The sequence below is a fragment of the Camelus dromedarius genome, chromosome 25 (genome assembly GCF_036321535.1).
Source record: "Camelus dromedarius isolate mCamDro1 chromosome 25, mCamDro1.pat, whole genome shotgun sequence".
Taxonomy (NCBI): domain Eukaryota; kingdom Metazoa; phylum Chordata; class Mammalia; order Artiodactyla; family Camelidae; genus Camelus; species Camelus dromedarius.
The window spans coordinates 1,300,171-1,310,617 of NC_087460.1; the positions used below are offsets into that span (position 1 = coordinate 1,300,171).

The window sequence follows — 10,447 nt, forward strand, 5'->3', positions numbered from 1 at the left end:
GGCTGGATTTTCTAACCACGCCCAGGTCACTTCCTCTGTTGACACCCAGTGCAGGACGTCTCAGAGACCCGCATCACCTCCTCGACACGTTTCAAACTTTCCCCTTCGGTGGCATAAGCAATGCGTCCAGAAGTAAGGAACCCCCAAAACAGGAGAAGGTATTTGCAAAGCACTTATCTGATAAGCTACTAAATATTAATAACTCTTACAACTCAGTAATTAAGAGATAAATAATCCAATTTTTTAAATGGGCAAAGGACCTGAATAGACATTTCTCCAAAATAGATACACAAGTGGCCGCTAAGCATGAGACAGCAACGCCACTAGGCATCAGGGAAACGCAAATCAAAACCGCGGTGCGCCAGCGCACTCACAGAACAGGAGATGCAACACCGCAACGGCCACCGCAATGAAACACTCCGTGCCTGCCTAAGCCTGCCGTGACGAACACCACCGCTGAGGCCACAACCACAGAGACATGTTTGCTCAAGTCTGGAGGCCGGGCGTCCGAGAGCAGGGAGCAGACACCGCTGAGGGCTGGGGAAGGCTCTCTGCCGGGTTTGCGGACAGCCGCCTTCCTGCTGGGTCCTTGCAGGCAGAGGGAGAAGAAATACACTCTGGCGTCTCTTCTTACAAGAGCACTAATAGCATCATGGTGGCTGCACCCTCATGACCACGGCTAACCCTGATTAACTCCAAAATGCTCCACCTGCAAACACCGCCACGTTGGGAGCTAGGGCTTCAACACATGAATTTGAGGGGAAAATGATTCAGTCCACAGCATCACCTGTCAGGACGGCTACGACAGAAAAGACAGACAATAGCAAGCAGTGACAAGATGTGGAGACTGGAACCGCACACTGCTGGTGGCTCTGTGAAATGGCACAGCCACTCTGAGAAACAGCCTGCCGACTCCTCCCTAGGTTAAACGCAGGGTTACCAAATGACCCAAATTCAAAAACAAAGATGAAACAGAGAAATTTTCAAGTAAATGAAGGCTGACTGAATTCGTTATCCACAGGCCTGCAGTATAAGAAATGCAGACAGGTCTCCATCAGGCTGGAAACTTGAGTCTCCAGGAAAGAATGAAGAGCATCTGAAATGGTAAATAAGAGTGTAAGAATAAAAGAGTTTTCTTTCTTCTCATAATTCACTTAAAGGACAACTGACTCTGCAAAGCAGAAGTAAGAACTCTCTAAGGAGGGGTCTATAACACATATAAAGCTAAAAGGTGTGACACCACATGACAGGATAGGAGCAGGCAGTTGGAATGACGCTCTTGTAAGTTGATCACTGTGCAGAGTACGGACTGTGGGCAGGGACTCAAAATAGACCTGACTGGTGAAGGATGCTGCAGTTCGCCCCAGAGCAACCACACACACACACACACACACACACACACACACGTCAGGGAGGGTATGAATTGGAAAACAAATATCAACATGGCAACTTTAACCAAACTATATAAAAAATTGCATTAAATGATCCACAGCTGACATCACCATGGTAAGGAATGCTGACGTCAACCCCCCCACCCGAAGGAAACACTGACAGAGCATCACGCCTGCAACATTCCTGCCCAAAGCGCACAGTCACGACCCGCTCGTGAGAAAACACCGGACACCCCAGACTGAGGGACGGACATTCCACAAAGGTACACAATGTCAAGGTCAAGGAAGACAAGAGACAAACCCCGGGGCAGTGTCACGGATTGCAGGAGACTGAGAGGACAGGAGAACTAAATTTCACGTGAGACTCAGGGCTGGACTGGACTTGGGGCCACAAAAAGACATCAGGGAAAAGCTGGTGAAGCCAGAAGGACATCTGGGAAGCACGTGATCACACAGGAGCGAAGTTAACTTCCTGGGCTTGGTGACTGCGCTGCGGTTACGTAAAATGTTACCACTCGGGGAAAAGGAGCTGTTTTTGCAACGTTTCTGTTAGTCGAAAAGGATTGCAGAATAAACAGTTGAAAGATGGTATTAAATGTAAGCAGACTAAACAGGGCAATTAAAAGACAGAGACTGTCATATTAGCTAAAATCTAGAAAAACCCAAATGTCCGCCCAAAGTGAATTCAATGGTCAGACTCAGTTAAAAGGAACGAACTAGTAGTACCTCAAACAGCAAGGAAAAGTCTCACGCACTCTGTTGAGCAAAAAAGTCCGACACCAAAAAGCTTGAAGGAAAAAGCCCCTGAGAATTCCAGTGTAATTCTGTCCACGTGAAATTCTGGAGCAGGTAAAACTAACCCAGAGCGACACCGGTCGCGTCTGGGTTTGCGGGCGGTGCTGGCCTGGGCAGGCTGGGCGGGGGGCCGGGGCCTTCCAGGGGAGAGGCAACACCCTGCCCGGCGAGGCAGCTGCCTGCGCCCGTCCAGGGTTGTGGAACCGTGCACTTGACAACGTATGAATTTTACTGTACGCAATTTACACGCCAATCAAGTCGATTGAAAAGAAAAGGAAGCTGCCCTCTCCCCAGCCCGGCTGTGGGAATTCGGGCCGCACACGGAGCAGCGGAAGCGCGGTGTGGGAAGCGGAGTTTGACGGCGCGGCGCGAACGGGGCGAGGAAGCGCGTCCTCGGTGCGACGCGCGCTCAGCAGCGCCGCTCGACCGTCTCACTGCGAAGAAGCCATTTCGAAGCCGTCGGGCAGGGCTTCGAGCAGGATTCTCCGGACCTGGTGATTCTGCAGAACCGCGAGGTCGCTGAGGTCAGGCTCCTGCGGAGGCGCCGCGGCGTGGTCGTGACGCCGCCCCCGGGAGGCAGGCGGCGGCGCCCCCCCTCCCCGCCCCCGCCCCCGCCCCCGCCAGGACCGAGCTCCCGCGGGGCCGCCCGCCACCGCACAGCAGCGCCCCCCGTGGGCGCTGAGAAGCGCAGGCGGCGGAGCGTCCCGGCGCCCGGCTTCTGCGGGCAGGGGCCTGCTCAGCGCTTCCCGCGTGCCCGCTTGTTTAACAGCCTCAAAGGCTCTGAACGGACGAGGACGCAGAGGGCCAGGGCGTTCGGGTGGCCGCTCCGGGTCACCCGCGCGGCGGCCGCCCTGCCGGGGCGCCTCGGCCGGGCCCCCGCGCTCCCTGCGCCGCAGGGCCGACTTCTCAAGCAGCGCGCGCCGGGTTAGACTCGCTCTTCCGTGACAAAGACACTCGCGTTCCTGTGAATGATCTTTTCTTGACATGCTTCCCAACGCCAAGGCAGTGAGACAGGAAAACATAATAAAACGGAAACAAAAACAAACCCAAGAAGCCCTGTGCTCTGGTTATAGGACATCACTTCCTTTCGATCCTCGGGGATAGGATTTCGCCTCGCGAGACAAGCTGCCACAAAGTTTTCAAAGATTCTCTCCTAGAAACTGAGAGCTAGGAAGACAGGTGCCAGGTGTGGATCTCTGTCGAGTCACCTGGGGCTGTGTTTTGTCAGTGGATTAAAAAAGCCCTGGGTCACCTTTCCACTCCGCATACCCTGCCAGGTGTGAGTGGTGACTTCCGCACACACTATTGCACGTAACCCTGCGACAGCTCTGAGACAGGCGAGGGGGTGGGTGTGGAGGTTACACTGCAAATCCACCTATGAATGAGGACAGGGAGCCTTGTCCACGGTCCCTAGGAGCACGGGGCAGACCCTGGACTTCACTTCGCAGGGGACCGCAGGGAGGCTGAGCACCCTCAAACATCAGGGTCCGTGGGACAGCTGGGCTTCGCCTAGAACTTCCGACCTCATTTCTAACTCTGTCCATGGATGTTCAACACGAGGTGACATGCGAAACACCCTCCCTACCGAGACAACAGACACGTTTCCCAGGGGACAGCCAGGCAGGCCCAGGAAGTGACAACGGGTCACCTCAGTAAACAGTGGCCGGTGACATTACCATATTTCACCAAACCTAAGGAGCTACTGAAGCTGAAATGTATCAGCCACACCACTAAGAAGTAACGTGCTCCCAGTTAAACTGTGACACGTCAGCTTGAAGACGCAGCCTGACCTCAGATACATGAAAACGCGTCTTGGTGTCGATGAAGTGCGGAAATTCAAGGCCAGTTTCTTCCAACTGGGGTCATAACCTTGTCAGGAGTCACTGGCCCATTAACTTATCAACACTGTTGAGCAGTGACGGCGCTGACCATGGGACCACCGGTGGGAAGGGAGGAACAAGGTAGAGGAAGGTATCGCCTGCCTTCCAGGAACCCCCTCTCAGACGGGGTCCTTCAAGGAAAATTCCAGGAGCCTTGTACAAGCAGCCGTCACAAAAGGAGACGAGAACATACAATGGAATAAAGACAGTCTCTTCAGCAAGTGGTGCTGGGAAAGCTGGACAGCAGCATGCAAATCTGCGAAGCTAGAACACCCCCTCACACCACACACAAACATGAACTCAGACTGGCTCAGAGGCTTAAACGTACGACACGACACTATAAAGCTTACTTTGGATTTGATTTCACAGAGGTTACCTTTTCAAGAACAAGAAAACACAACACGTCAAGGTTCTGAGTGGCTTCAAACACGGGGGTGGTCTAGGCGTCTGCTTAGTGCAGGCCACAGACTTGTTTGGGGTGCGGTCAGGGACACCCCTCCTTCTCTGCCAGGGCCGTGCTCAGCCCCCAGCCTATGGGGCCCGTCAGAATCTCCCTACTGCCAGCACCCACTTCTTCCATCACAGCAGCCAGCCCTGAACACCTGTCCTCACCATCAGTGGTCATTCATGAGCTGGGACCCTCCCTTCCCAATGAGGTCACACTTCAGGGGACACAGTCCATGTCCACCTCCTTCCAGGACTGGCGAGCACGTGTGGACACAGGTTGGGGTTCTGCTGAGGCCCCACGGGGAGCAGCCGCTGTGTCTGTAGGTGCGGAGCAGTGGGGCAGGACTGGGGCCCAGGTTCTAACAGCCCCCGCCCCTGCTCCTGCCCGTCCCGGGCCTGGGGCCAGAGGTTCGCACACGCCGACCCTCACCACGACCGCCCTCTTCGCAGCGGCCACAGGAGACGGATATAAAGTTATGCTCCCGTTTACAGGTGGGGGAACTGAGGCAGAGAGAAGCCCACCGCGATCTTCTACGTGCTGGTCACAGCCGCCAGTCCCACTCCAAGGCCCAGCCTCCACCACTTTCTACAGCCCGTGGGCTCCGGGCAAACCTGCCAGTACCACCCAGAACCACCCCTCACCCCATCACCAGCTCCTGGTCCTCAGCACATGCGACATTTCCAGTCCTACACCTAAATACAAAATCTCTCTCTCTCTTTTTTTCCCCCCTAATTTCCTTTTCCTTTCTTTCTTCTTTTTTTTTCAGTGGAGGTGCTGGGGATGGAACCCAGGACCTCGTGCATGCTAAGCACGTGCTCTACCCCCGAGCTGTGCCCTCCCCCCAATACAAAATCTCTTTAAAGGTTTAATGACTCTGATTGCAGGCCTTGTACCCCAGACAAGACTGGAATGAAGTATTTAGTAATTCATTACTCAGAGTTTCCCAGGAGAAACTTCCTGATACGGGCGAGGCGTATAATCTTAGAGATGAGTTCACGGAGGCGGCCCTAACCTCCCTCGGCGGCGGGAATCCCACCGTCTGGGGGAGTCTGCTGGGAAGAGAGATGGTGGGGGCACGATGCTCAGCATGCTCAGCAGCCCAGCAACAGGAGCAGCGCCCAGAGCTCAGGGCTGCTTTGTGTCCCCCCCCAGCCCCCCTCCAGAGTCCGCTCTTGGAGAGGTGCGCAGAGCGAGACCCAGCAGCGGACAGGTCCCTGGGCTCGTGTCAGAAAAGCTTTGTTCTCACGGCTTTTGCTCCCCTAGCAGGGCTCAGGGCAAAGCTGCTGATCGGATGTCCAGATCACGCTGAAGTGACCTTCAGGGGCTCAAGTGTGTAAACCAAGAACCTACTCCCTGCAGCCCAGGCCTCGGGGAATCCAGCCCTGGCCCTTTATCAGCTGGTCAGACGGGAGTGACCTTGGAGGAGTTCCATTTCGGGGGTCCAAGGAAGCTGCAGAGGAGAGACGACACAGGGGCCCCCCAGGAACTCAGGCCCTGGCCCTCAAGTCCCGCAGCTGGAGACAGCTCACACCGGCCCAGGGGTGCTGACTAACCACAGGGGCCCCCAGCCTGAGCCTTTGGCCAGACCATAGGCCCCGGCGCAGGACCGTGGCGTGTGAAACAGTGACTGTGAAAGTAGCTGCTGCCCCACGGGTGTGGACGGACCCCCGTGACCGGCTGGCCCCCCCACCCCCGGGCCTGTCCACAGCAGAGGCGTTTCTCACACGGAACTGCTCAAGCTGCTGGAAACAATGTCGCATTAGAGCTGGCAGGGGCCTCTCACGCGACCCAGTCGACACCCCTGCGACAGGAGAGACAGCCCAGAAGAGACGGTGCAGGGCAATCCTCCCACCCCCGAAATAAGCCCCCCCCCCCCCCCCCGCTCACAAGAGAGCAGGGCATGCAGGAGGGCAGGGTTCTCCGGGGTTTGGAGGGTTGGGGTGCAAAGAGAAATTCTGAGAAAATACCCTTGTGTCTTCGGGCCTGTAGTTGTTCAAAGGGGACCCTGAGGCCTGGGCTGGGCTGGTGACAACGGCAGTCAGCAGGGGGTCTTGGTGGCAAGGACTGAACCGCGGTTTCCTGAAGCCTCTGCGCCTGATATGTGGAGGGATCTGGGGGAGGGCCTCCCGCCAGCACCAACCAGCCTCCAAACCACCCAGGAGGGAAAGACTCGGGGAGGAAGCCGCCCGGGCAGAAGCAGGGAGGAGAGGGACCAACTTTGGAAAGTCTAGAAGAGAATTCAGGCAGTGCAGCTGGGAAAGATCCGACTGCAGCCACGGGGGCCCAGCGGCCAGCAGGGCGAGAGGGAGAGCCAGCAGGTCAAACTGGGATCAGGGGCTGGAGGCTTAAATTTAGCCAGGTGAGCAGAGCCGGGGGTGCTGGAAGGAGCAGCCATCACCTGCCCAGGCCGGTCAGCCTGTCCCCAACAGCAGGTCCACTTTCTGGGTGCCGCCAACCTGCTGCCGGGGGGAGCTGACAGCCCGCCCCTTGGAGACTGGCAGGAGGCTGCTTCTGCGAAAGGCAGTTCAGTTAAAAGTTATACAGGTCCTTTCCTCGTCATCGCAGCCTCCGTTCCCAGCCCCTCTGCTGTGTTTCTCTGGACTCCGGATGCAGTTGAAAGACACTTAATAGAAACCAGCCAGGGATGCCCTGGGTGACAGTGAGGCCCCTCTGTCCTCTCCCCACCAGGGACTTCTAGATCTGTTGCTGCTGTGAGTCTTGAGAGACTTGAAGGGGCTACAAACACAGCACCAGCCAACGAGCACTGAAAACCCTGAGGACTGTGCTCAGGTGTGGGGATGGCGCACAGGTGGCGTCTGAAGGCCTGTTTAGAGGGTGTAGGGGATAAACGGCAGGCAGTCTGGGAAGGAGCTGGGGAGGATGGCCCCGGGGCGGTGGGCAGGACGGCTTTGCAGACACACTGATGTTTATTTCAGCGAGGGCAAGGCCTAGTGCTTCACATGAAAACCTCCTCCCTGCTGGGGTTGCCGGCCTTGGCGATCCAGAACCCACAGGACCACCCTAGGAGTGGACGTTAGAACACGCCAGCCTGGTCTCCTGACCTTCTTGGAGAAGAGCAAGCAAACCAACAGAACCTTTCAGCTGCCACCGGGGGAGACCGGGGGAGACCCACAGGTGAATACAGCCCCAGATGTTTCCTTTTCACAGCATATGGCTCCCAGCAGTGTGGCTTAAGCTTTGGAGGTAGGCAACTTTTTAGAAAAGGATTGTTTCAAGCAGATAAGACACCCTTGGAGACATGAGCACCACCAAAGGACTGAAGAGGGAGTGGTTTCAGACACGCTGAGCAAATGCCAACTTGCCCACTCATACTGGAGCATGTGAGGAGTCAGCACCCGGGAAAGTGGGCTGGTTCCTGCCCCCTCACCCCCACTGCCCGCAGGTAGACCCCCAGGCTTCCCACCCCCACGGCTTGTTTCCTCTAGGAAAGGGAGGGGAGCTGCCCTTGCCATCTCTGCAGGTCCCTTGCTCCCCGAACCCCCACCCCACCCCTTCGGGTGCGGAGACCAGGCGCAAGTCTGCCTCTCTCCTTGGGCTCTGGACTGGACCTCAGCCCAGAGAGCCGGGCCACCTCACCCCCCTCGCCAGCATGCGCAGGGCTCTGAGCACTGCCTGTGTTCCCAGAAGACACACCTCCTTCCTCTGCTATTTATGACCACAAATCTGTGTTTCTGAAGACAGAAAAGATGCTATTTTGAGATAGAGGAGACCACCGCTCAGCCTTCCACCTCTCACAGGTTGGCGGGTCTGTGGGGACAGGCATGTGGGCGCGAGCTCGGGGCCCGGCACCCACTCATCCACACCTGAGACTGGGGCCGCGCCTTTGATGAGCAGACGCCACACCTGGACCAGACAGCAGCAGAGGGGCAGGATTCGGGAAAGGGTCCCCACTGTCCGAGGGCGTGGCCACTGCTCCCCAGCCCCTGTGTTGCCGTAGGGCCAGCCACAGAAGGGGGTCACCATAGGCTTCCATCCCTTTGCCTGCGTGGGTGCTGGTATCTGACCAGGAGTGTGACGCTGCCCCGCTGACCCAGAGTTTGCTGCACCCAACTGACGGGTGGCACGGCCATCCCACCACAGCTCTGCCAGATGGGCACCTCCTTGGCCGCCCGAGCAGTTCCGGGCACTGGTAACAGAATCCCAGCCTTTCTCCTCCAAGCACCAGGCTGAAACTCTGCCCAGGGTGGCAGTGGCTGAAAGCTGTTACCAAGTGGCCAGGTGGCAAAGCAGTGAAGATTAGGCCCCGGGGAAAGTGGAGAGCAAACTCGCCATCCCAGCTGGCAGCCACCTCGACTTCCCTCTCTGCTCGGAGCAACCGCTTCTCACTTACACACTGCACGACCTCTCACAGCGACCTGCAGGATGAAACATCTGGGAAACGTGGCCCTGACTGGGGTGCGTGGCCAAATATCCCCCGCGGCTCCACGGGAAGACAGGGAGAGGCCATCCGCGCTTCTCCCGGGCCCCGCGGGCTGGGGTGGAAGACGCAGGGGGAGCGGGGGTTCAATGAAAGAAAACAGAAAACTCGGAAGACTGGCCGAAGACCTGCTCGGGCTTAGGCAGGAATTCAGGCACCAAACTAGCACGGCTCGCGGAGGTTAAAAGAATCCAGATGCAGCCCTCGCCACAGTCTGGCGGGTGCGGAGAGCAGCCCCCGGCAGCGGACCCCAGCTGGGGCCGAGCGAGCCAGGAAAAGCGCGCGGGAAGCCCGGGGGCTCGCGGCGCGGGGCCGGGGCCGGGGCCGAGCCTGCGCGCCTGGGGGCGGCTCCCGAGCTCCGCGGTCGCCCTCCCGGGGACCGAAAGCGGCGACGCCCGCCCGCCGGGAGGGCGGGGACCCTCCCTACCTGCCCGCTGGGGGCGGCCTGGGCGCGGCGAGAGCCCGAGGCCCCAGCTTTGTTCGGCGGCGGGGACCCCTTCCCCTGCGCGCTCCCCGACCCCGCCGCCCTCCCCCCGCCCCGGCCCTGCAGACCCGCCGCGGGCAGGGCTCGTCGTCCCCGGGGGTGGGTGGAGGTGGGGCCCCTCCCGGACCGCGCCTCCCCGCTCCGGACCTGGGCGCCCCGACCGGCCCGCGGGCGCGGGGAAGTTGGGCGGCGGGGCGCGGGCTCCCGTTCTCCGGCCGCCGCCGGGCTTACCTGCGCGTCCGCAGCTTGTCAGGCCCGCGGGCTCCGGCTCGCTCTCCGCCCGGCCCGGCCCTTCCAGCGCCCGCGGGGCCGGGGCGGCCGGGGACGCCGACTCTCTGCGCTGCGCTCCGGTCCCGCCGAGCGTCCGCCGGGCCCCGGGGGTCGGCCGGTCGCCCCCGCGGAGCCCGCGCGCCCTGCCCCGAGGGCTCCCGCGCGGCGCCCGGCCCGAGCGCGGCGTGGGGAGGCGGGGCGCGGGCGGCGGCGGAGCTGAGGAGGCCGGGCCCTGGCGCCGGGCTCGGGCCGCCGGCTGCGCGCTCCTCTCCGCCACGGCCGGGAACTTGGGCCCGAGTTGGCTGCGGCGGTGGCGGCCGCGGCTCCGAGTGCAGGGCCGGCGCCGGCCAGCGGGTCCCGGGCCCCGCGCTCCGCCCCGCGCCTCCTCCCCGCCCCCGCTGCGCCGCGCCAACCCGCCCCCGGGGCTCCTCCCGGGCGGGACCCGGCCTCGCACCTGCCTCCGCCGCCCCGCGCGCCCTCTTCTCCTCCGGCCCCGACTCCCGGGCGCGCGTGGGGCTCTCCCCCCCCCCCCGCCCCGGAGCCCCGACGCCCGCCCCTGGCCCCGGCCCTCGCATACCCACCGCCCCTTGTTCGGAACTCGACCCGGTCCTCCGGGAGCACCTGGGGACTCGCCCGCGCCCCTGCCCGGAGCCCCCAACTCGGGGGCTGCGGGGCTGGAGGGTCTGGGAGCGGACTCGCTTATATCAAACCCTCCACACGCTCTCTCCTCCCCTGAACCCC

The 10,447-nt window shown here is 60.2% G+C and overlaps 1 protein-coding gene across 1 annotated transcript in view; it reads right to left on the reverse strand.

Annotated features, from left to right (window-relative positions):
• WNT5B (Wnt family member 5B) overlaps positions 1-9,808 on the reverse strand; it is a 77,455-nt gene extending 67,647 nt beyond the window's left edge. The window contains exon 1 of the mRNA XM_031444390.2: positions 9,668-9,808. The gene's annotated coding sequence lies outside the window, so the exon portion shown is untranslated. The remainder of the gene's footprint in view (positions 1-9,667) is intronic.
• Positions 9,809-10,447: the final 639 nt, after the last annotated feature.